At 48.7% G+C, this 26271-nt stretch overlaps 1 long non-coding RNA gene across 2 annotated transcripts in view; it reads left to right on the forward strand.

Annotated features, from left to right (window-relative positions):
- The window catches only part of LOC125697505 (uncharacterized), a 102592-nt gene extending 81989 nt beyond the window's left edge, over positions 1-20603 (forward strand). For both annotated transcript variants that reach the window (XR_007378814.1, XR_007378813.1), the window contains 3 exons: positions 14921-15529; positions 15642-15791; positions 16203-20603. This is a non-coding gene — a long non-coding RNA (uncharacterized LOC125697505). The remainder of the gene's footprint in view (positions 1-14920; positions 15530-15641; positions 15792-16202) is intronic.
- Positions 20604-26271: the final 5668 nt, after the last annotated feature.

Raw genomic sequence — 26271 nt, forward strand, 5'->3', positions numbered from 1 at the left:
TGCTGAGCTCACCAAGTCCAGGCAGTGTGACCCGCCAGGTCTGGGGCTGGCGTGCCATCCTAATGATGCATACCCACCCTCCCATGGGGCGTGGGGTGAAGGGCTCGAGGAGCGAGGGCTCGAGGGCAGGCACCTTTATTTAATGCACCATGACTGTGCAGAGCTGCAGCTCTTTATCTCACTGGATTTTGCTGATAGGTGGCAGTTCTGGCACAGGTCTGATGCGGTGTGTCCCAGTCTTTGCAATGACATTGTTCTGGCTTTTGTCCCCTTGCTGCTGCTGCTCTGCTGTGCTGCTGCCATTCTCATTAAGAAGTGAGTAGGATGCCCCTTAAACTAGGGGACAAAGCTGGGACATCCTACTAAAGCTGATTCTTTTGCCCTATTGGTAAGGACAACATAATCTTTCCCAGCCTTGTAGTAGCCACCTCTACAACACTTGGCAGCTTTTCACCACAGGAGGCAAAACAAATAGAGATTTCCCTTTAGTTTCCTTGGAGGTAGATCAGAGAATTGAGGTAGAAAGCCAGCCTTCTCTGAGGCTTTAGTTTGAAAATGCACTTGGATAGCCAGGGAATGACTCTCTGCTGGGAGAGTTCTGCTGAGGAGGAGGGTTTGGTGCCTTGGATGCCATAAAGCCACTTCTGGGAGCTTTGTTTCACTCTGTAAGAGGTTTCGTATCTAACTGAGAATTCAGCAAACACTCCTGTGGGTTGAGAAAATAGAGCTTGGACCAACCACATGTACTGGAGGATAATAAGGGTAGGGAGAAATCCATTAAGGACCCTGAGTGTAAAAGCTGCTGGGTTGTGATCCCCAGATATTTTCCTCCTCAGAAATGCCTAGCACATTTCTCCATGTTGCTCTCAGAGGGGAAAAGTGCTGAATGTCCTCGTTGTAGTCCTGGGATGTTAAATCTCAGCACCACCACGTTTTCCACATGTTGACAAACATGGTGTCCCTCCTGAGCATCCTCACAGCGTGGGCTGAGGAGGTCAGCTGCCTGGGTGGTATAGCAGCCCTTGCCTCTGTGTGCCAGCAGCCGCTGCCCATCGTCACCAGAATGCAGGGCCGCCTCCTCAGCTGACCCTGTAACTACTTGTCAAGCTCTGCATGCTCCTCTGAGCCTGCATCTGCCTTTGCTTTCAGCCTTAATCTTGCTCTTTGCAGCCCCCGGGCAGGGCTGCTCCCAGGGGATGCAGGTCCTGTTCCTGCACTGCAGCCCCTTGCAGTGTGTAGGGATGTCCTCATCCTGTTCCCCTGGGCTCTGCCCTCCCCTTCACTTGTCTCGCCGAGTCAGGAGGAGAATCGAAGCTCTGAGACCACGGCACAGATCGATCTGCCAGTAACCTGAGCAGAGGGGCATCTGCTGACTTGGACGAAACAACCCAGTGATGAATTGGATTAGAGAAAACGCTGCATGTCGGTGCTTGGGGAGGTGGAGGCTGCAGGAAGGGGGGATAATAAGTGGAGGTTTGAAATGCCAGCCTTGCAGCCTTTATGCTGTGGGATGCAGGGCTCCCAGTGCTTTCCAAGGGTATGACTGCTGTGTAGGAAGCTTGTGCTTTGTTTCAGGAGCGTCGCTGATAGATTGGGCTAATCACTGCTAAAGGTGAGGTAGAGAAGTGACGGCGTGGCGATAACAGGTTGTGGAAGCAGCCCAGGAAATTGAGCGGCATGAAGTGATCACTCCTTGTCCAGAGAAAGGAGGCTGAGAAGGGGCTCTCTGTCCTCTGTCTGTCCCAAAAGCCCCAGGGGACCGTGGGTGCCAACAAGGGAGCAACACTCCCTAAAGGACAGGCAGTCTGAGATGCTCTTTGCTGCAGCAGAGCTTTGGCAATGCAGGATCACGCAATATACCTTGCTGGAGGCATCGACAAGGTTCACTCATGCACCAGAGCTTAAGCTGCTTCCCAAGTCCCTTGGAGCAGAGCTTAAGGCAGTGATCCAATCTCAAGAGAGATAAGGAAGGATTACTGAACTTCAGGCTCACTGGCTGTGGTGTGCTGGGAGCCTATGGCATGGCAAAGGGGTGGCCATGTGTCTGTAGCAAGGGGAAGTCAGGGTGTATGTGGGTGGATTGGTCAGAGCAGGTTAATGTATGCTCTGCAGTGAAAGCAAACCTCATCCATGCAGCCAGAGAGCCAAGGAGCAGCTGGCAGTGGGCACACATCACTGCCGAATGCATTTGGAAGGTGTGGATTTATAGAGCAAGAGTGAAAAAGTGAGAAGATGCCAACAGCTCCCCACCCTGCCCAAAGCAAGAGAGAGGAAGAAATGGGTTCAGCCCCTGCTCCTCTCAAAGGTGGGGAGGGGGCTCTTACAGCCTTCATCAGCCTGGAGCAGCTCAGTCGTAGGGGCTGGCTTGAAATGAAGGCTGGAACTGAAGGGATGCAGAAAACAGCGAAACTGTATTGAAACCATTAAATGCCTGGGGAAATGTGGAGGAAAAGTGTAACATTCAAATGTGCAGAAAAGTTGATTAAAATGTCACTGACTCCTAGGATAAAACAGGTCTTTTCTGCAGGCCCCTAATACTACAAGCTGAAAGATGTGGCTTGCAGAAAGGCACCTCCTGGGGAGACAGTGATTCAATGGTGGTGAACCAGCCCAAACAAGGCTCAAAGGAGAAATAATCCACTCCCTGCCTATCAGCCCAGAACCAAGGGCTGCTGTGTGCAGGTAGGCTGGCTACTGTCCCCTGGTTGTCCCCTTGGGTTCTGCTCTACCTTCCAGCTCCCAGGAGCATCTGAACCCCTCCAGCAATCCTTTCATGCAGCACTTCTCCAACAAGAAGCTTTGTAAGCTTTTTACAACTTTTTCACTTCCAAATGTGTCTCATAACTCAGCACCAGCTCATTCTGCACTTGGGGCTGTGTCCATGCAGTGGATTCCTCCCCTGCCCTGTCTGGGGTCAGCAGAAGGCTGGGCTGCAATGGATGTTGGCAGTATGCATTCACTGGCAGAGGTTCAGAGCAAGGGTCATTGAGATACCAGACAGCTTCCCTTTAAGCTTGAGTTGGCTAATTAGAAATGCATTAATAAATCCAGTGCTTCAGCGACAGCCATAGTCAAGAGGCAGTCAGGAGCTGTGAGCAGTGAGGAGGCACCAGTAGGCAAGGAAAGCCAAAGTGGCCCTGAAAATGCCTGCTAAAACCCATGGAGGAGCTCCTCATTGCCTTCTACAAGGCAACAAACATCTGCATTGCATTCCTTCTTGCCAGAGATTTTGGCAGTGCACCTCCCCATGTCCACGAAAAAAGCACCCATACATCTCAGGCAGCCACGCAGAGCAGTGAAGGGTTAAGTGGTGTCACAGTCTCCCGGGTTAATGATGTCCCCAGATGATGCAGGCAGAGCATTATTTACTGAAGACACCAAGCAGGCAATCGTTCTTCAGCAGCAAGTGATAAATCTTGCTACGTCTCAGTGATCCCATCACTGCTGCTTACAGCAGCAGCAGATCAGGGCTCTGCCTGCTCCATCCCCTGGAAGGCTTAGGCTGGCAGGGAGCCACACTACCAAAGGGCTAAGCAAAGGGATAAAAGGGGGGTCTGGACCTCAAATAAACCCCAGTGTTTAGGCTGAGGTGTCCCCTTGCATGTACTGCTTGCTCTTCTCATGAGAAGTTTGCTGGCTGTTGGTGAAAGTGGAGGGAACAGCTGTTGTGGAGAAGTAAAGAGACTCTGTGTCCTTCCTGACAGCTCCCAGTGAGTCCAACACCCTGCGCCCATAAATAACAAGACAATCCCACACCTTTTCAACATAAACTTTGATCTGATAAAGGATTTGTCAAGTTGAATTGCTTCTAGAGCGATTCAGCAGCAATTAATGCTTTCCATTGGAACTGTCATGTGCCAGGAGCAGGGCGTGATTATTTATGGGAGCAGACTGGCTCTGACCTCTGCACGCTGCTGCAGAACTCTGCTGAGTATTGCTGGCAGCTACGCATGGTGTATTGTGTGCCTCCCTATGCGTGCATGGCTTTGGTCACCAGCCCTGAGGTCAGTGGTCAGTAGCCACATCCCCATGACTTGTCTCCAAGGGAACCCAAAGCACTCTAAAGCTGATGCAGCACTGCTCTTGCAGAGGCCTGGTAGTAGTACAGCTCCTTATGGAACTGAAAGTGGAAAGGGAAGAGAATGAGGATGCAAAGGCAAGCCATAGCTCTGTAGAACAGGGGGGGTTATTGGGATGCTGAAAGGCAGGAACGTGACAGAGGAACATGCTTGCATTGAGCAGCTCTTTCCTGAGGCTTCTGGAGCTTGGTGACACAAGTGTTCATGGGGTGGAGGCCAAGGATAAAAGGGAAATAAATGTTCCATGGTCTGCAGCCATACAGAAGAGTCACACCGACATAAGGGGGCAGTGGAGCTGTGCACAGCTATAAGCACTTATTAAAAAGTTCTGAGACTCTTCCTGTGTCTAGCCCTAACCTTCAGCTTCTACCCTTCACCTTTTGCTGTAGGATGTGATCATGTCCTCCTTGGGAAGAGCTGTAATGACTTGTCAGAAAGACACATTTCTGTCTTTGTCAACCTACTCAAGCACTTCAGAGGGGGAATGGCCATCGATAAATGGATTTTCTCGGCTGAAGCTCTGCCCAGTTGAGTTCTTCAATAAATTAGCATGCCATTTCCTGATGTGCTGCTCAGATGTATAGCATGCAGCTGGCAAGAGGAGAGTCAGCTCCTGTCTGCAAAGACAGGGTCATGTCCTGGTGGAGGAGGGGATATAGTAGCGTGTCGCCGAGTGTAAGCCTACATGGTGTCCAGAGAGGGTTGTTGTTAATTGGATTGAAGAAGACAAATGGCCATTAGCTCAGTCTCCAAAGGACCATAACTGTACTAATAATGAAGCTGAACTCCCTAATACTGATCTTCAGTATCTGTGAAGTTATGTAATGGATGGAATATCGTTAAGTAAGAGGAAAGTGTCCAAGTATGGAGACAGGGGGGGAGTTTACAGAATTTGCCGAGATTTGGTGCTTGCAGCAAAACTTCAAAGCCAGCTTCTCTACAGCAAGGAGACCTTTGAGTCTCATTTGTTATCCTCCTTCCCCTCGTTCTTTTTTTTTTTTTAAGACAAAATTACATTCCAGGCAATGATTGCAGTGACATTAAGCTCAAGTGATCAAAAACTGTTTTGCTGCACCAGTGTCAGCCGTTGAAGGGACAAGCGCTTGTGATGAATGTTTGATATCTGCCCATCTTGCTTGATATGCATCCCAGGAGAAAGGCAGGGGACAATCTGATCAGCTCAGCAGTCTGCTGGCATTTCCGTGGCCTCTGGAGCCGTATTTCTCAAAGAATGTAAGCCTGGCTCGCACTCGATGCTGCTTTGACAAGGAGCCTTTGGCCACGGCTGTGGGACAGAGGAGGTTTTCTGTCAGAAAACACCAATTTGTCATAATCGGACCTTTTCACAGTGCTAAAGAAAACTCAGGTAGGAAATAAGCTTCAGTGCTAAAGAAAACTCAGGTAGGAAATAAGCTTTCTATTAATAAACTTGGGCAAGAATTAGAGCCGCAAGCAAACCAAGGCACCGTCTTGCATGCTCCTCTTTCACCACCAGTCCAAGGTACCTCTGGGCCGGGGAGGATGAAGTGGGAGCATCCTGTAGCTTCAGACATGACACACAGGGATTGTATCCTTGTGACAAATCACCAGGTGACAAAGAGATGCTTTGTGTTCATCCTGGAGCTGCCAACTGCCCTGAGGGACCTTTACTCATCACGCCACGAGGTGTGGGGTGCTCCCATCTTCAGAGGCACCCCCTGGCCACTCAGAGCTGCATTAGCAGCTATAGCTTAAATAAAGGCATGTGGGCTTGAGGAAGAAGACTTCCTCTGTTTTGGAGGAGTCACAGGTAAATTTGTTTCCCTTGAAGCAGAAATGCTGCAGCCATTCCAGAAGCTTTCTGCATAGTCTTCCATAACAATCACAGTCTCCTGACTGCATGATCTCCAATAACATCACCTAAGTGATTTCCCCCCAGGCAATAAGGTTAAGTCATGGGAAACAATTTCTATTTTTAATAACATTTTTGCTAAATATCCTGTCCCTGACTTTCCCCAGAGGCTCAGAATCCATCTGCAATAAGGGGGCTTTAAAAGGGCTTTAATAATAAATATAATACCACCATTCTTTTATGCTTGTAACTATTCATGCTTGAGTGAATTCCCTGATCTTTTTATGGGTCTGCTGAAATATATTGTCCAAGTCAAGGGCAGGCCTGTTTTTAAGCTGCTTGCGTTCCCCTGCTTTAATTCTTTTTATCTCTAGGTAACAGTCCAGATAATGCAGTTCTGGCACTGTATTTATCCACGCACAGCAGCAGCAAAGCCCACGGAGCAGCACACAAAACCCTGTGCACCCTGAGGGGCTGGGTGACTACCCAGTGCTGGCTCTGCAAGACCGTAATAACATTCTGCTCAGTATCTTTTCAGCTCAGCCCTACACACATCCTGCAAAGGCACAAGTTGCCCTCCCCCGGTCTTTTTATTCACTTATAGGTTTCAAGCTGCCTGGAGATTCTGTGACTCTCTCCTCCTTTAGAAGCTCCTCGAGAAGCATGCATGGTCTCTCTGAAGCTGTAGGCCCTAATTACTCAGAATGACCTCACCTGAGACCCCCACCGCCCATCTTCAGCCCCGTCAGCTCCACTTAACTCAGCTCTGAGCCCTCAGCCCTGACCTGAACTGTGCTGTAGGTGTGTCTGTGCCATCCCCTGACTGCTGCAGAGCCTCTGTAGCTTCTTTCCTTTGAGATTTTTCAGCCGAACTGCTGGTTTCTCTGCCTGACCCCTTTCATGTCAGCCCTTTCTTCTGCAAGCAGCCAGCAGTGTTCCTGCCCTGGCTGTGCCTTTGCTCGGTGCATTCTCGTGAATGAGCCAGCCAAGTCCTCCAGGGCACAGCTGAGGGAGTTTGCCCTCTGAGCATGACAGGCTGAGAGATGGAGATTTCTGAACTAATTTGCCGTAAACAATGATCCATAATAGGTCACTTCTCTCTTCAGCAGCTCAGCAATTAAATCCATTGCAGACATGAATGTAATCGGACTGCTGGCAATTAGTGCTCGCAGGCCCTGGAGCAGTCTGGAGGGCTCTACCAGTGCACCAACATGAGTTTTATTTGTCTTCTGGCTGCGCTGTTCCAGCCCAAGAGCCTTCTTCTGAAAGGTGGTGGAGAATCCAAGGATCCTGCAGCCTGTGTAAGTGAAGGCTGCTGGGCAAGGAGAAGCTCTGAGCCACCCTTGCCATGCTGGGCTTCCACGCAGAGCAGGGAGGCCAGGCTAAATCCTGCTCAGCCCTGCAAGCTGTCCGCCCATCTTTGGGAGACACCAGCTTGCAATGGGCCAAAGCAGGCTGTAGAGGGGTCCTGGTGGCTCTGTGGGGCCTCAGTTTCCCACCAAAGGAGAAGGGGATGGCTAGTAGTGAGGTGACCAAGCAGGATCCCTCTGCTAGTTTGCAGGAGGTGTCAGAGAAGAACTGGGGACTGCAGGTGGGAAGTGGCTGGACCACCCCTGCCCCACAGTTGGGGCAAGCTGCTGGGGGTCAGAATGACAGCAGTCACTCTTCTAGGTCCAAGCCAATGATGTCAACCTGTGGACACCACTGCAGCAGTTGCAGTGAGAGAACAGCACCCTCCTGGCACATAGAAACGGGTTTGCTCATACCCATGGCTTTGAGAGGCCCAGGAAAATAGGATTTATCTCGGGCTAATAGGGGAAAAAGGAACAAATTAGAAAATAATACACCAGAGCCGAGACTGAAACACAACGAATTTTAAGTTCTTGAATGAAAACGTTTCTAATCCCAGTTCAGAAAGCATGAAGGAGCTCTTTGACTTCAGTCTATAGAGCAGAAATTTAGCCAAAATCCACCTTTCTGCCCAAAGATTTTGGGCTGAGGCCAGGCGTGGAGGCTGTGTGACTTCCTGCTCAGCAGCTCCAGCTCAGGGCTGGAGGCAGCTCAGCCCGGTCACCTTGCATGTCAGGGACTTCTGTGTCATTTCCAGTTGGGACCATTAAGTATCAAAGCCCATAAAATCATTCATCCTCTTCTGCTGTGGCCTCTTTGTGCTGCCTCCCCTTCTCCTTCATGGTAAACTGTTTCTTCCAGTAGGGTTTGTCTGAGGCACTCTGGATTTCAGGCACATATATATTATTTTTATCTACCCTGCTATTTTGCTGGGCTTCTGCACATGCAGGATCACTGTTTTATCTGCAATTTTAGCAGTGAGGATGTGAATTAGAGGATTTTTATTTCACTTGTGGCTTTCCATCCACTACTGTGTATTAAACCAAGCTTCGGTTGGAAACAATAATAATAAATATCCTTTGTGTTTTCCCTGTTATAATGTAGTGATCTGTTTGTCGGTATGAGAGAACAGTACTGCAATATCATCACCCTAAGTTCTCAATACCTCCACCGTATCCCAGTTAATTATATGGTGCTGCTGTTTCAGATGGACCCCAGTAGGATCGTTTTGCTGCAGACATTATTCTGGGAGGAAAGCAGATGCTATTAACTTTAACAAACAATTTTTTAACGTGATCAAACCCACCCAAGTCTGGCTTTCTGCACAAGTCCCAGGAGAAATCTGTGCTGCAGATGTACATGCTGGCATTGTCAGCATGAGTGGAGCTGGCAGGATTCCTCTGAAGAAGGAGAAAACTTATTTTTTGATTAAAGAAAGCTTGCTTTCAGGGTAAAAAAGATGAGTATCATCAGTTGGTGGGTTGTTTTAGGGACCTCAGTCTTCCCTGCTGTCCTGCCAGCTAATTCATAATTGCCACGAGTTTCACAGGAAAATGCTTTTAAAATACAGTCATTCAAGAGAGAGGAAAACACTGTTGGTTTACTTCATTTTCTTCTTTAGTAAACCAAAGTTTGGAGAGGCCTTTCATTTTTGACATTGCACAAAGTAATTCTTCTGGAGAGACACAGATGGAAAATCAAAGAGCTGCTTATTCATGTGGTTTTCACCCTATCACAAAGCTGGGCACCTTTGGAGACCTTCTCCAGTGACAGCATCTCAGGGCAGGCCTGTGCTCTTCACTGCAGGAACCTCTGGCACTGTATATCTGAGATCCAGCTGACCAGATAGTGTCATTTTTCAGCCTCCTGCTCCTTCTTTCCCTCCTGTGTAAATGATGAAAGTCAAAGAGCACCAGCCCTGGCTCAGAATGGGGACACATGAGATTCTGTGGCAGAGGGAAAAGGGAGGGATTGGCAAGGCTTAACCTCAGTGCTCTGCAAGCCTGCTGTTTGCTGAAGGGAGGAGAAGCCCTCCCACCTCTGTGGGAAGGGTGGTGAGCAGGGGTCACTGCTGGCTGCAGGTTATTTGGGGACATGGGATGCACTTCAGGCATGTTTTGGAAAACCCTGTGCGAAGCAGCAGGGGTGAAGCTTGGTGTGGCCCAAGATAAACACCATCTGTCAGTTCTTGATCAGTCTGTCTTTAAAACTTGGTCCAGCTGAGAGCTAGCAATCGTTATTGGTCTTTTCTGTAGCTTTTGCAAGGAGCATTTCCATTGAAATGCACGGCCCGACCTTCCTCTCAGGCAGAATAAATAACCAATAAATTATTCAAAGAAGCATTTAACATAGGTGAAAATTAACTCTTACATCAGTGCAGGCTGCCAGTTCCTGGCTGGGTTCAGCACTGTTCCAGCTCAGAGTGGGACTGGGAGCATCCTGAAGACCTCAATCCAGGGTGGGATGAATCCATTTCACTGGAAGCAATTTGTGGTCCTCCAGGTTCCTCCCTTGAGGTGCAGGGATTGCAGGGGGTGTCCTGAGGATGGCAGGAAGCTGGGATGTGCCTGGATGGAGCTGTGCAAGGGAGGCAGACAGGTAGGAGAGGCAGTCACTCTCTTCACGTTGAGACAGTATAAGAACTAATCCTGGAGAAAAACCCTCTGATCATGGAAGAAAATAGACATCTTCCAGCTCTGATGGCTCTTGCTCCTGCTCAAAAAGGGAATGAGTCTGTTTATGAAAGAAAGGGCAGGTGAGAAACTAGATCCTGCTGCATGGAAGCCTGGATGAGGCTGAGAAGATGCAGCCTGGCAGGATACAGGTGCTGTCTTGCATCTTGTCACTGAAAGTGATTGCTTTCCAACACATCATCATAGCCAACTGTGGCTGTGGGGTGCAGAAGCTCCCAGGACTTTCTGGCAGCCCCTCAAATGCTATGCACCTGGATGCTGCTTGGGGTTTGTCAGAGGTGCACACCAGGATAGACGAGTGCTGATCTGCACATGCTCATCTGCAACATTAGGCTGCTGCTTGGAGGTGGGTGTGCAGCCAGGCAATCCTTCCCGCTGCTGGCTCTTCTGGTTTGAGCAATTTCTGCCCTGATGCTGGCTCCTCACTGTCCTCAGCCTCCTTCTTTTCATCAGAAGTTACTGCTGATTTCGTTCTGCTGACGTAACTTTTGTCCTGGCTGCTCTGTAACTCGCTCCTGATGTGCTCCTGGAGTTCAATTGCACGCCAGGGTCACTTGGCACGATGTTCTCTCTCATTTAATCACTGCAGATAATTTTAAAAATAATATTTAAAAAATATCCCTACTTAGCTAATTCATGCTGGAGGCAAAGTAAAGCAGGGAGGAGCAGAGGCAGCCCAGGACAGTTCTCAGGTGGCCATACCCATAGGATGTACTCCAGGTCAGCAGACAGTCCTTGATTTACCCTTCTGGGTGCCTGGAAAACCATTTCAAAAGCTGAGCCCCATGGGCAAGGAGCTGGAGTTGCCCACCCAAACTTTGCTGAGCAGACTTACCAGCAGGAAACTCAACCTGAGCAATCCCAGGAGTAGATAAAGACCTGATGAACATGACCATCATGTTCCCATCTGCAAGTGCTACCTTTTCTCTTGTCCTTTGGCCCCTTACCCTTCAGAGGATGCAGCATTCCATTGTTATCCTAATAATGTTTCATTTTAAGTTACCCTGTCTGTCAGTTCCCTTGATGTGACTGAAAGTTTCTGAACTCTTGGGAGCCACAGTTCATCACACTAAGATGTCTGCTCTTGTCTTTGCTCCAGTACAGCAGTTTCATTACCAGGTTGCTCTCCAGCATTTGACTGCTTCTTGGAGGAGGTGAGAGTCTTCTGTATTCCAAGGGTAGCCCTTAAACCTTTGTCAAAAAAACTGAGCTCCCTGCATAGATAGGGGTTGGTATCTAAGGAGCTATAGGCCGAGTAAGGTTATAGGTTGTAGACGTGTTGGCAGTCTTGCTTTTCCCCCTGTATCTGTCAACCCCAGTGTGTGTGTTGGTAAACAAGGCATTTCTTCAAAAGCTTTAGGCATTTCAAGTGGCACCACACTGGTTTTTTTGGAGGGTGCCATTTGGACTTTTGTTACTTCTGGTTGGGAAAATCATCCTTCCACACCAGTGCTTCTCCCAGACCCCATCCCAGCATTGCCAAGTAAGTGTTTTCTCTTGCCCTCTGCCTCAGTTTCCCCATCAGCAGGCTGGAAATAGTGGAAATCAACTCAACCTGCTGAAATCCACTGAGGTGAAGGTCGCAGTATTTATTGCTGACCAGAAACTGAACAAGCTGCTTGTTTCCAGCTAATCAGTGTATAATACTAAAGGTCACTCCAGTTGTAAAAGCAAGGTGCTATTTTAGTCCTAAAGATTATTATTAAAGTGGAAACGGAAAATAACCTGAAAAGAGGGATTGGAAACAACACAAATGTTATCCATATTTCACTGAAAATAAGAAATTACCCGAGTCTTGACAGCATCCTTCCTCCTACAAGGATGGATTTTTATAACAGTGCATTATTAATAGTCACATCAATGCGTGACTCAGAGGAGAGATTATCTGGTAAACAGAAGCTGGTTGGGATATTGCCATGTTACATTAACTTTATTTCCGCTGGGCCACCTATTTCCACCAGTTCAGTCTTTTTCTCTTCTTGTCGACGAGGACGTTTGAAGTCATTTCTGCAGAAAGCCCCATTTGTTCTCAGCACAAGTGCTTGCAAGAAAGCTGTGCTTTCTGCAGAAACAAGATCTTTTCTCCATCTCTACAAGAGACCACAGAAAGCCCTGAATGTCTGCTAGGAGATGGAGGGGTTGGGAGCATTTAGGAGGTTTTTGCTGTAGTTCCCTGTTGCTGCTGGTGACCCCGGTGGTCTCAGATCTTCTGTGTAGGTGCCAGAGAAGAAGCCTTCACCCTCAGGAGCTTCTGCCTGGGGGATTTTTGTAAGGACTGAAATGCTGAAAAAGCTGGACGTGTTTTCTGTCTACATTTTCCTGGGAGAAACAAGTCACTGCAAGCCAGAAACTGTGAGAGAATCATTCTGATGGGAAAAGACCTCTAAGATCGTCCAGCCCCAACCCACTCCCACCATGTCCACTGTGCCTCATCCCTCAGTGCCACATCTCCACAGCTTTTTAACACCTCCAGGGACAGTGGCTCCATCATTTCCCTTCATGCCATGGAAATAGAGTGTTGGGATGACCCTATTGTGCAGAAGATGGCACAAGCAGGGGCTGGGTCCTGGCTCCACCATTCTCCTCAGTCACCAGCTATGCCAGAACAAGCAACACCATGCCTTTCTTTTTAGCTCGGATGCCAGCACTGCCTTGGAGCTCCTGCAGTGTAAAAGTAAAAATCACTACTCTCATGCCTCCGGTGCCCAGGGAGCCTTGCACTTACACGGGCAGGTGGAAACCCTCCCTCAGCAAACATGCCACCAGCTGCATTGTGTCCCACTGGAGGTGAGGCTGCTGCCTCCTGACATGATTAATAGTGCTAAGCCCCAAGCTTGGGTAACAGCTGCTGCCACGATCAGACCTCCAAATGAGGTGCCAAATAGCAGCGAAGCAGGAAAGCCCTCAAATCCAGGGAGGCCAAAAAGCAGGGAAAATTACTCTTGTTTCTGTGGCATGGGGTGTAAATCTAGAAAACCTCTGTGCACCAGCCAAGCTGGGTTGATATCGGGGGTGTCTGGGTGGGTGTTCAGGACCCTGCTCCAAACAAGGGGTGAACCACTGCCTGGCACAGGCTGCTGTGCTGCAGCATCACTGCAAAGCTGACAAAAACAGGTGTCATTTGTGCTGCTGGATGTGAATGCTGTGAGCTGTCGTCTTGGCTTTCTTCTTTTTTTTTCTTTTTTCTCTTTATTTAGAAGACAGAGAACAAATACGAGAAAATGAACTGCAAATAATGACTAACAGCACTTCCAGTCCAAATATTTGCTCACATAATCATGTGGGAACTTTGAAGGCTTGCAAATGGCTCTGGTGCTGTTTACCATCCAGCTGGGTCCAAAGACAGCCAGGATGCTCCTCTCCCAATGTCAGAAGAGCTCAGGGCACTGAGAGCTGTACTCAGGGCTTCTCACTGCTCCCAGGTTCCCAGAGAAGTGGGGTGTTGGAAGTCAGTTGAGCCTAAGATGTGGTGAGGGTGGGGGTGTGCTGTCAGGGAGCATCCTTCAGATCATGGAATCATTAAGGTGACCACTAAGATCGTCCAATCCAACCATCAGTCAATTCTGTCTTGGGATGGATTGGATGCTAACGGCCTCCCCAGACAGGGAGCACTTAGCATCTTTGCTTTTCAACAGGTCTTTGCTGCCCATTGCTGCTCGCAGAGGGTGGAGAGGTGCTTCTCAGGTTTGAGGCAGGGGTTGAAACCAGTATTTCCCAATTCACTCTTTAATTTCCCCCGTAAGCTGGTGTTTTAAGGAGCATCGTGCACAATGGCATTAACAGAGTAAGTCTACACAGTTCAGGATGTAATTTCATTAGCAGCCAAGCACTTGCTGGCCATTAAAATATGAGATCCTGTGCAGAACACTGGGTGCTATTGATTTGTGATCAAACCCAGCATGCAGGTAGCAGGTGGCATTTCTACAGCTCCCGCAGGGAATATATCCCAAAACGTCAGATGAGATTATTCTGCTCTTTCTATCAGCCAAAAAATACGTGAAAAAAAGGACTGGGGGAAGAGGAAGAAGGAGGGGGAGAATGTTAAGAACTGATATTTTAGCTTACAGGTGGCTTGCCAAAATTAGGAGGCATTGGAAAAAAAAAAAAAAGAAACAGCAATGGGCAAATGTTACCTCCTTGTTCCCACTGTTTTCATCTTGTAAATTCCCAACTTTGGTCCTTCAGGGCACACATCCTATCTGAACAAAAATACTCAGAGACCGTGGAGGAAGTTTTTTTTTCCAAAATGTGCTTTGAAAACAAAGAACTCCTGGCCCTTAATGCATTACTCCCCAGTTAGTGCTTCCTAATAGAACGTTCCCTAGGCAAGCAGCTCTGGGTGTCCCTGTTAGAGTAGGGGTTGGACCAGATGGACCCAGAGGACCTTTCCCATTCTGTGACTCCATGACTCCGCTTATTCAGCTATCACTAATCCCTGTTTCTCTCCCAGCGGTAGTTTTCCCCAGATGACACCAATCCATCCCCAATCCTGGCCTTGCAGGAGCCACCACATGTGCCTTTGGATGCCTCCTCCATGGTCTTATTGCTAAATCTGCTTTTAAATGATAGGGGAAAAGAGTAAACTCAGCTATTCCCACCTGCAAACAGGGCTAGCTCTGCTAATTGCCATCTTCTCTTCTATAATTATTAATGCTAATAATTACATTAAGTTGGGGAAAGTTGGGTCTTTTTTTCCTTCTTCTCATCCTAAGGAAATTATCATTTATTGCCGCTGGATGCTCACTCATGGTCTCATCCCAGCAGCTCAGTGCAAGCAAGATGTGGGCGTGCTGCTGGCGTGCTCTTCCTCCAGCATCCCTGGAGATGCTGTTTATCTTCCTGCACCCAGCGTGTCGTGAAGCTGAGAATGGTTTATCTCCCATTTTAAAGAGCCTCGCCGCGTTATGGCCCTTGTGCGGCATCACCGAAATCTATGGCAACCATTAATGAGATTTGTTCTTTTTCAGGAGCTGGGCTGACAGACAGAGCAAGGACGGTGTCCTGAGCTTTGGCTTGGCTGCTGGATGGGGAATAATTCTTGTGGGCCCCTTTCTGCTTGTGTGAGCGTTTTCGGAGCATCTTCAGAAGCACCATCTCTCCTCTGTCGTATTATTTTTGTTTGTAAATCCTGGCTGAAGAAGGATCTCAGCTCCAACATAAAGCTCCATCTGACCCGAGCAGTACGGGGCAAATCTGGGATCAAGCTTGTGAAGAAAATAGGTTTATTAGCCTTATAAATTGAATCTGGAGTTCTTGGTGCAAGTAAACTAGTATCCTCCCAAGTGATTCTGCTTTAATGAGTGTCGTCAAAGCTGCAGGTCTCACAGATGTGATAAAACCTGGACATACCAGAGGTGGACAGCCTGGTTTCAGTGTGCTTCTGCCCAGCCTAGAAGAGCTCCCTCAGCAACACCATGACTTCTCTCCCTAACGATGGAGGGAGGTTCCCAGTATATTCCCAAATTCCTCCAGTTAAAAACTTCCCACCCACAGACAACCCAGTGCATCCCTTTGGAGAAGAAAACGCAAGGGGAAATCCAGAGATGATGTTTGGCTTCCTGCTGCTGAGATAAATAGTAAGGCTGTTAATCTCTACCGCTGTCCCATGCCCTTTAGAGTAGAAAGATTTTGTACTCCTTGCTCTAAGGTAATATATACTTTAAGCACCATTTTTTTTCTTTTTCCTAGGAAGAGGTGGGTTGCTGCCTTTGGGAAGATTGTGTCAGCAGCCGCAAACAGCCCCATCCCGCACATATCCTGCTCGTCTCTTCTTTGATCTCAAAAGCCCTGCAACCCCCATGAGCATCACCCCTCTTCCACCTTACTGCAGCTTGCACAGTGAGTGCTCTGGCCAAGCACCCAGCTTGCCCCCAGTTTTTTCCCCTGCCACCTTTCCACCTCCTGTTCCCCTCTCCCTGCTCTGTTTCACTCATCTCCTCTCCTCCCACTCTAATTCACGCTTTTCCAGACACCTTTCATCACTGCCACGTCCTCCCTGCTCGCCCTTGATCCACGGTGCAGTAGCAGGATGGGGGTGGCAGATGGCCGCGGGGCCGGGGCTCATCCATCACCACGGGCCGGGCTGTAGGGCCGAGGCAAGGCAGGGTAATTGCTGCCTGAGAGGAGGCATTTTTCACCGCTGACGAGGAGGAGAGGTGCGGGGTTGTGCTAATGCCACGGGGAAGGATTAATTCATCACCATTTCTATTTTTTTTTTTTTTTCCCTTCTTTTTAATTCATCCTTTCTAGATTTACGTGGCAGCGCTCTCCAACGCCAGGCAGCCGGGAAGTCTCCAGCTGAAACCTCTCCATAAGCTGATGGGAAGCGGCGAGACCCACACTGCCTTCATCACTGTCATCCCCATCAATGGAGCCAAAGGGTCAGAAAACTTCCACCCCTCCCCCCCCCCTCCTTGTGGTCTCTATTTTGGGTTCCAGTGCTGCAGCAGCATTCATCTTTGTTACATCCATGGCATGCCATCAGCTCGCAGGTGATGAGGAAAAGCAGATGCTGTTTGTGGTGAGCCAGTTGTTCTCCCATTTGTACATCCCAAAATGAGTTTCAAGATTCCAAGCATGCTTCACACTGTAGGGTTCTGTACAAGGAACCCTCGGAGGCAAAGTGTGCAGTGCACAGTGTCTGGGAAGGATGCAACCTTAGGGGTAAATGCAGTGTGGGGAACAGAAAAAAACAGCAAAAAAAGAGCAATGTGTTAACGGAGGGAAAAAAAAACATCATGTTCCCTCTATTCCTAGTTTTATGCTTTCAGACAGTTCTGAAGCAACTGAAAAAACTGAGAATTTGGAAAGAATGTTGTGATTTTAGCCGAGCTCAATATTCCATTTAATAATTTGAAAATTGAAAGGCAGCTGAACAGAACTTTGCCCATTGACATTTCCTGCTTAGAGAATAAACCTATAAGAGAGTAAATAAAGGGATTATAATGGGAATTGGCAGGAGTAAACCATTCTGTGCTGCAGTAAAATTTAATTCTAGGTGGTTTCAGTTGCAATCTCCAAAACAAACCATGAATACTGCTGTCCTGCAAATGCATCTCTATTGGGAAGCAGTTCTCAGCTGTGTCCAACCTGTATTCTCAAAGGCTTTCCTTCCCATGTGCCTGCACTCAGCTGCAAGTCATTCATGCCGTGCTCATGAGGTGGGAATCCACCTCACTTCAGTCTTTCAGACCAGAGGCATCATGCCTAAACCCACTGCCATGGTTCCCTTGCTCTTCTGAGGGAGATTGGTAATGCAGCAGCCTCTTACAGCTCTGCAGGCAGGGTGTTTGCTTCCAGCTGACCACGCTCAGGAAGATGCACTGGGCTGCCCAGTGCTTCCTATTCCTCCTCCTGTTACGTTTTTCTTCTCTACCTGCCTAAACAACACTCTGTTTACACTATCTTGGGCCAAGGATCAAAGTGCCATTCCCCCCTTCCAACAGCATTGCCTTCCTTTGACTTGCTTTGTTATAACTTCTGCATTGCCCAGGTGCTAAGTTATTCATTATGCGCAGGCTGCAGAGACAATTGTATGCATTCCTCTTCCTGCTTGTGCAATATTTTGACATTTCCTTGTGTCTATTGGAATTCAGTCTTGTCTTTAAATAAATATCTTGCTTTCCCATGGGAAGAGCTCCAGGAGCTCCTATCTCAGCACTGCTTCCCAGCTGTCTGAGTTTTCCTCATCAGCGTTTTGGGCGATGGAAATGTGGAGGAGGTAGGGTATTTTATTTGGGGTTGGGAGTTTTTGGAGTTTAAAAGGAGCAATTCCAGATCATCAAGTTCCAGCAGCATGCATCCACCATTTTCTATGGTATGTTATCTTTTAGCCAAAGATATTCAGTTTTCAGGTCAAATAGGAAATCAGTTTTCTAAATGAGAGAGGGATTGTAGAGATCCTGTCTTGTCATATTTCCAGGACTGTGGAGAAGCAGAACATCAACAGCAAAAATCAATTGGTGTCAAAACAATTTCTAAACAACGATATAATTTGGAAACTAAAAACCAAATCACCATAACGCATCTCAGAAGATGGAATAAACCAATCAACCTGAAGAAGTAAGACGTGGTAGCAGGTGGGGCTGTCCACTATGGGTGATGGGGGAAAGCCCATGGGCAGAGTCAAAGTATACAGTTCAATTATACTGTTAAGCAATGCCCCAAAAGACAGATATCAAGGATTGCCCAGCTCAGGTGTGTTTGGCAGCAGCTGTTGCCTGCTCAGCACACTGGGTTGTTTCCTGTCTCCCGTTTTAACTTTGTTTTCCTTTGTCTGCACCCTCAGTGCTTATCCTGCCCTAACACACGGCCATTCCCACCTCCTGGTGGCACCTCACACCTCCTTGTCACCTTATCATCCAGGCATGGATCCCCAGCAGCGGTAGTGGGATGTTATTTGGTGAGATATTTAGGGGCTTTCACTCTGCTTTAACCATGCAGGCACCCCACTGAGGAGCTGCTAATACTACCCAGTCCATAAGAGAAATGAGGATGCAGGTGGCTTTTCACCAGCCATCAAGACTGATGGTGCCATGTGTCATAGAATCCCGGAGTCATTCAAATTGGAAGGGGACCTGAAGTGTCATTTAGTCCAACTGCCTTGCAATGCACAGGGACACCTACAGCTCCATCAGGTGCTCAGAGCCCCCTAGCCTGACCTTGAATGTCTCCACAGAAGGAGCATCCACCACCTCCCTGTATGACCTGAGCCAGAGCCTCACCAGTCTTCTTATTGTACAAGGCTTTTTTCCTTGTATCCAATCTAAATCTTCCCTGTTGTAGTCTGAAACCATCTCCCCTTGCCCTACCAATATAATTTGTATAGTCTCTGATATCTGATTTCCAGCTTCACTGTGGGCAGACTCTCTCAGCTGCCTGTTGTAAAGATCCTGTGCTCTCTCAGGACCTGCAGGAGGGGATGGGGCTGTGAGCTGGGTGGACCTCCTGCCTGGTCTGGCCCTTTGCATCACCTGTGGGGATTGTGAGCCAGGGCAAACACCAGAACACAAACAATTTGCTTCAAATTATGCTTATTGGCAAACCACCACGTTAGAAATTAATCTTGTTACTCCCCAGATGTCAACGCTCCTTCCATTCAAAAGGAAAAAAAACCCTCCTCACCCTGATTTTAATGCCTAGCCCATGTTGTTGTTTTAGCCCTGCTTGCTTCCAAACCTCTTAGCGAGGCAGGATCTGATGGTTTTCAGGGAGCCCATGTGGTTCTCGGCAGCCAGCCGTGCTGACTGATGCGTGGAGCAGAGGGAGATGCTCACAGGCGCACGCCCAAAGCAAACCCTGGGGTGGCTGAGCCCGTGCCGTTCCCACACCCTAGAGCAGCCCACACACAGCTCTCAAGCTTTCAGCCATCCTCTTGGTCATATTTGAGCTCTCAGTTGCTTGTCCAAGCTGTGCAGCAAGGCCACGATGCGAGCCTTTCCCCGGGGAAGGTGCCTTTCCACCGTTCCCATACTGAGAAGGACAATAGCTCATGCAACAAACAGAGGGAAAGGCCCTGTGGTGTGTGATGCAGGGCTGTTGCTTTGTGCTACCATGCACATCACTCAGCACAAGGCCACAGGGCAGGCAAGGCTTCATGCTCACACCAACCTGAAGATTTGCAGCCCAAGACTCAGCCCTATAGCCTCAGCACTCACAAACAGGGTTGCTAATTCAGGGTGAGCTTGAGAAATCGAGAATGACAGGTTCCCTCTTTTCCTTTTTTTCTCCCTTTCTTTCAAACTGGTAACTTACAAGCAACAGGTTCATGTTTCTCCTCACATATGCCTCACATATTTGCCTTTGTTGTTTTGGCTAAAGCTATCCTCTCAGGACCCCCCGAGCACACCGAGCAGCATATGGCCTTCTACTTGCTTCATTTCCAGCCCTCATTTTTTCCCACAGTAAACCAGCCTTTTTCAGGCAATACTAATCCCTAGTGCCTGTCACTGGTAGAGAAAAGCATTAATAACTGCAGTTATCCTGGAAATATCTGTCACCCACATTTGTTTTTTGTTTCCCTTTGGGTAATCATGCTCCAGATCTAATTACTGCAGAAATTTCTTTTGCTCCAACGAGCAGCATTTTGGGTTACCTCCCCGGCTGGTTGTAAGTCAGCTTTGCTGGCTGCAGGAGATCCATATTGATGCACATCAGCTGAGGACCTGCTGCTTCGTGTCTTTATTCCGTGTGTGGCTTGGGGTTGATGAGCTGAGGGTGTGATGGTTCACAAAGACACGGGATCAGGCTTGCACTGAGGCAGCATCTGGAGCCCAGCAAAGTCAGGGAGAGATGTTCATTGGGATGAGTCACTGGGAGAGCCAGGTAAACAGAATGGGATGCTTTCATCCCATCCTATTGCCTGCTTCATATCAGGGAGCTGAAACAACTCTTGTTGCTCTCATGCCATGGCATGGAAGGAAGGTGCCACGGGGAAGCTTCCATGAAGGTGTTCATTGAACCCATCAGCCATGCTTGGGAATCTCATTAGGGAGCCACCATCTGATCTGGGTGAGTTTTCTCCCTCTTTTTGGCTGACTCACATGTGAGAGGCAAAATGTCAGGGATGCGGCTTGCGAACGCACAGCACGGCAGGCTGTGGGGTACCTGGGGGATGCAAACAGCAGCTGACAGATGCTCATCCCGCATTTCCTCAAATCTTTTCTGGATCACTGATAACACATGCACATCACATCTCCTCCATCCGTCAGTAAAGGCGGGACCAAAGCAATGCCCAGGGGGAGCATCCTGGCTGCTTGCTGAAGGCTCCGTGCTGCCAGCAAGAGTGAGAAGCATGCCAGCATCATCACTTCTCTATCAGAACCTTGGGTCATGGTTTCTGATCAACACAAATAGTGAACGAAAGCACCCAATTGCCACAGGGTGACCCAAATGCAGAGCATCATGAGAGCCTGGCAGCAGGGCCAGAATATTGGCCCCAGGGACTGGGGTGGTAAGCCTGAAACAAACACTTACAGCAGCCATAAGTCAATGGATTTGGGATGTTTCCTGGCTTAGTGTTGGCAGCTGAGGCCATTGGGGAGGATTGATGTTCAGGATGAGGCTCACCAAAGCACTTCTACTTACAAAGAGGTAAGAAAAAAACCAAAACCTTGATATATCACCCACAAGAGGGAAGAGGGAACTATTGAGTGTTGCATATCTGCTCCCCAGCGGTGCTCAGGTCAGGAATGGAGATGAAGGGGCTGTACAAAAGGTAGGGAAGGGGGAAACCAATGGAAGGCAAGATGTCCTGTCTTCTTCCCTTAATTAATCTTGGAAGGCGATGACAACATAGGATGAGAAATGGGAAGTAAATGCTCTAATAATAACCCTTCATGAAGATCACTGTGTTTGACAAATGAGCTCAAAGCCATAGGACCAGGAAGCAGAGCTCTGCCAGAGCATTAGAGCAAGCATGGCGGTCAGGAGAAAGTGGGGGGGGGGGACTGGGTGCAAGAAGAGCCCTCACCCCCTCCCAAAATGCCCTCAGAAATTCTCCAGCCCCACTGCTTGCATTCTGCAGAGAGAAACCTGCCACCTGCCCAGGACTTGCTAATGGGTGGCTAAAAGCAGGACAAGCAGATCCAGCAGCATTGTTGGTGTTCCATGGCTAGTGTTGGCAGGGGAGGATGCAGGATCTCGGTGTCGTTCCTGCCGTGGGTATTTGTTACTGCTTTGGGCAAATGGCTGGATTGCATTGTGCTCTTGGAGCTTCCAGCAGAGAGGGGTTGTGAGAATAAGTGCAAGGAAGGCTATGGGTGTATGAAGGGTCAACACTGGGAAACCCAACATTTAGTGGGATAAACTAAGAAAGAAATAGAAGTCAGTAAAAGGACAGGATAACACAAAGTAGAATAGATTAACGCAGAAGAACAATTTCTTTAAGCAAAAAAGCCCACACCTTGAGACAGAAGGGATTACTTCTTAATATCATCCTCATTGCTCTTCTGGAATTCTTGATTTCTCCAGCTTCGATCTGGGACATGCAGGAGGTGGCTGCTGCCATCACAGGAGTTCCTCCCCAGGACAACCCACACCATAAATGTTATTGCCCTATAAAGAGCACACTGCAGCTTGTCAGGGATCCCCAAAGCCGGCATTAGAAAATCAGCAGCAGGCACCATCCCCATCCCCCAGCCTGCTCTGCCATTCACTTCCAATTATGCTAAATCAGGACTCTGAATTTTGGGTGAGAGCCAAACTGCCAATCCCATAATCAGTTATGAACAACGTGGGCAACATCTATCTAATCTGTAAATGACCAGCTAGTCTGAGAGGCTCCTGTAACGACGCTGGAACAGCCGCTGCCTGGGTAATTATTCACGTCTGGAAAGGGGGAAAAAATCCCCTCTGGGAAGTGCTGTTTTATAGGGCATCAAAACCTGGTGCTGCACATTTCCTCAAGGGTAGGAAAAACTGTAGGAAAACGAGGGGAAAAAAAAGGAGATTTCAAGATCGGAGTTGGGGTTTCGGCTGTTTTCATGGACAAGCTTTGTGACCCCAGGGCTTGTGGGCATCATCAGGTGTGATGATCACAGCAATGCAGGTGCAGCAGAGGAGGGATGATGTTCCTTCTCCAGCCCCACGTGGGAGCAGAGTCTGGGGAAAACCAAAGCAATGCCACTGCCTTGCTGGGTCTGAGCATCCCTTGCACAAGTCCAGAGGCTCAGTAGGGAGGGGATAAGCTTTATGGGAACAGCTTGCTTTTCCCTGTTATCGGGGTGCTCTCTGGCACTGCATTCTCCCTGCATGGGCATGCAGGAGGAACTTCCAGCCTTCACTGTTCACCCTTCAGCACAGAGCTGAGCCTCCATCTGCTCTGAAGCCTTTCCCATCTCCTGCAGCCATCAGCAGCGCAGGTAAGAATATCAGCGATAAAAAATTAAAAGCTACAATAAACATTATTGATGCCATTCCTAACGAGACAGAGAAAGAGAAAGAGGGGATGCTGCGGTGATAAATATCGTCTGTCAGCAATAAATTACAGCCATCATTAGGTTTCTACAGCGGGGCCTGACAAATTATTTTGTGGAAGTGCATGCTTAGCTGTGTCTCTCACAGTCTCAGCCATTCGGAGGCTGCACCTTAAAAAAAAGATCAATCGGATTGATTCTGTATTGAGCTGGGATGCACAGCGGCGTGCAGGAGTGCTTGGTGCTGGTACTGCTGCCATTGGGCCGCATCCAGCTGCTGCTGGCTGGGATACAGAGCATCGCTGGGATGTTCTGTCTATGGCTGCAGGCTGCCCTCACCCCGTGTTCTGCAGGATGTGAGAATTAATGCCCTTTTTAAAAAAAAAAAAAAGTGAAGGATTCTTCCCTTTGATACGATGCGCTAGGAGCTCTGCCTTCCCTTTTTTGCTGTCCTGTCTCACAGTGCACAAAGCTGGGGGTCCTTGTGCTGTGCCTGGGCCGTGAGTGACCCTGGGACTGCCTCCACCGCACACCTCACAGACCTCAATTTGCAGACGAATGGAGAGAAGGGAGGGGGGGAAAAAAAAAGCCCGTTTCGGCGCGGTCTTTACAAAAGCCATTCATCCCGCTGCTTTTACTAACAGGCATCAAATGAGATTCCTGCAGTAGATTATTTGTTTTGTCCTTCTCCTGCCGACTCAGATTAATCTCTGCTGCTGAAGTGGCGGTGTCATTTCTTGGAGACGTACGGCAGCAGGAATCACGGAGCCCCATAAATTCACCTCAATTCAGGATCCATCCGTCTTCCTCCCCGCTCTCCATCCCCACACTCTGCAGGGCAAGGGCAGCCCCATTGGTACCTGGTAAATAGCCCAGCCTCAGGGCAGGAGCAGCTGGAGCACTGGTGGGATGCTCGTGGTCGAGAGCAGTGCCTTCTGCTGCTTACCTGCCCTTGGGACCAGAGGAAAAGCAGAGAGGCTGGCTGGTGAAACAGATGTTTAAGCAATGTAAGTACATACAGAGGTGTATTACACGCAGACATGTACATACACACATGTATAGGTGGGCATGTTATTCCTCAGTAATGAAATCAAAGCTCGGGGGCGGCAGCAGCACCGCTGTTAATTATTTATGGAGCCCATATTGTGACAAGCAGGAGAGCAAGCTCAACCTGTCCTCTGAGGAGTGTACAAGCTCCATCAGACACTGACAAACCGATGTGGGAGCCCAGAGTGCTGGCAGGAGCCTGGCAAGGCTGTAGGGAGGTGATGAGGCTTTGGCATTCACAAAGATTTGGCTGTTTCCTAAGCAGTCACTCACACCGTGCAGCATCCACCACTGCGTTGCACCACCGTTCCTGGAGCAGCAGAAGATGGAGGTGACACTGTGGCGGTGACAGGGACCCAGCAGAGGACACTTCCCTGCCCCAGGGACATGCTCCCATTGGGAACCATCATTGGTCTCTGCCCAGCCCTCGCCCAAACCGCACAGCCACCACCTGGAAGCGGAGCGAAAGGCCAGCTGTTTATTTTGTATTAATTTTTAAAGATGACTTGTTTCAGCTGAGTGCCTGTCTGTCTCTGTCTATTTGCCACTGCTGAGAAGATTCATTACTTTGATGGATTCATGTAATTTTTCCAAGTGCTTCAGGTGACAAACAAGGCAGTGCACTTCTCGCAGGGCTCTGAACTGTGCCAATGCTGGGGGCACATGGTGGAGATTTCCATTATTTGTGAGTTATTTGTGCTCAGCTCCCTTAGCCAGGACAGAGCACCTCTCTGGGTAGCAGTGCTTGGGAAGGAACTAGGGGTATTTGGCTATGTCCATAGGGTGGGCAGACTGCTAGGGCTCCAAAACCCATCTCCCCGAGGTGGGGATGAAAGCTGTGGTTGATGCAGCTTTCCAAACATCAGACTTTCCTGCTCCTTTTCTGCTGTCTGAAACTCAGCGCCCGCACAGCAACTGCATGGAACCCCAAGGAGTTATTCCATCAGCAGCATCACTACTGTGATTTGCTGGATCACCATTGCAATCAGCTCCAGCGCCTAGCGAGGAAACTGAATAGGAAGAGACATACCCAGAAATGAAGCAAAGAGAAAAGGATTTAATGGAGAGAAAGGGAGAGGTCAGGAAGGATGAGAGCATGGCAAAGAAGTGGCCAAGGAAAGACACTGCCTACACAGGGATGCTGGTAGCTCATGGATGCTGCCTTGTTTTTCCAGCAGTACTCTCAAGAGGAAAAGATTTCATCCCAAGTGCTGCTCCTTGAGCAGGCAATCATCTCTGCCATAACCGTGTGGGCTCTGGAGGAATGAATTAAGCCAGGCAGGCTCAATCACGGCTATGGCAGAGGCAAAGGATTTATGGCTGCAAGGCTCAGGGACGCAGGATGCAGCGTGACTCCGCAAACCCTCCTGCCCAGTGTCACAGGAGATTGCACTGGGTCCAGGTGACAAAGGATGCCCTGGTCCTGTGGCACCCATGGAGGAGTGCCCACGTCCAAAAAAATAACATTTCTATGCCATCTGCTAGGATTAAGCAGCCCTGGGCATCTGCATCCAGACCATGGCATCCAAGGGAAAAAATATAGACACCAAAGGTACTTGGGTCCTGAGTGTCAGAAGGAAATATTTGGCTGCTTTGTACAAACAGGCAAGGGCAAAGCTGGGAAGCAGAGGTATTTGCTTGTTCCTCACCCTTCATGTAATGAAAAGCAATAACAGAGGAGAGCGGGAAGGAGAGGCACTAACAGCCTGGATTTATCCAGCTGTTTGAGAAAAGTCTCTACTGCTGACCTCTCGATGAAAGTGTAGATAACTGTTTTAGTTTTCAGAGAGGATAGCCTCAATTCTTGCAAAAATCCCATTTCTAGTCTTCAGGGGAACGAGCGGGGCCTTGATCTATAGCTCCAGTTTTCAAAGAGCAAATGAAATGCTTTCTCTTTTCATCCATATCCCACAAGGGCCAACCATCATGAAAAATGGGAGTGCCTCCCTCAAAGGAGATTACCAGTGCAATTTCCTGGCTGAAAACCTGGGTTCTGTTCACCGCTGCTGTTGTGGGTAAGAGTGTCCCAAGCCTGCTCTTGCCTTTGAGAGCCTCCTGCATTCACCACGCAATGCACGAAGGGGAGAAGGAAACGAGGGGAGGTGGGGATTTATGAGCTGGAGGAATGAAGGACAAGGAGAGAGAGAAAAAGAAAGAGAAAGAAGACAAAGAGAAAGCAAAGACAAAGATGAAGACGATGAAGACAAAGACAACAAGCAGATAACTTCTCTGGAAGCAAGAAGCAGACACTGGAATTGAGTATTATCAGCTTTGAGCTTTGACCTGGGTTTTGCAACCCACAAAAACATCTTCACTGCTCCCTGGAGAGCTTGTGATCCATCCAGCAATAACTGAGA

The sequence above is a fragment of the Lagopus muta genome, chromosome 9 (assembly GCF_023343835.1).
Source record: "Lagopus muta isolate bLagMut1 chromosome 9, bLagMut1 primary, whole genome shotgun sequence".
NCBI classification, from domain to species: Eukaryota; Metazoa; Chordata; class Aves; order Galliformes; family Phasianidae; genus Lagopus; species Lagopus muta.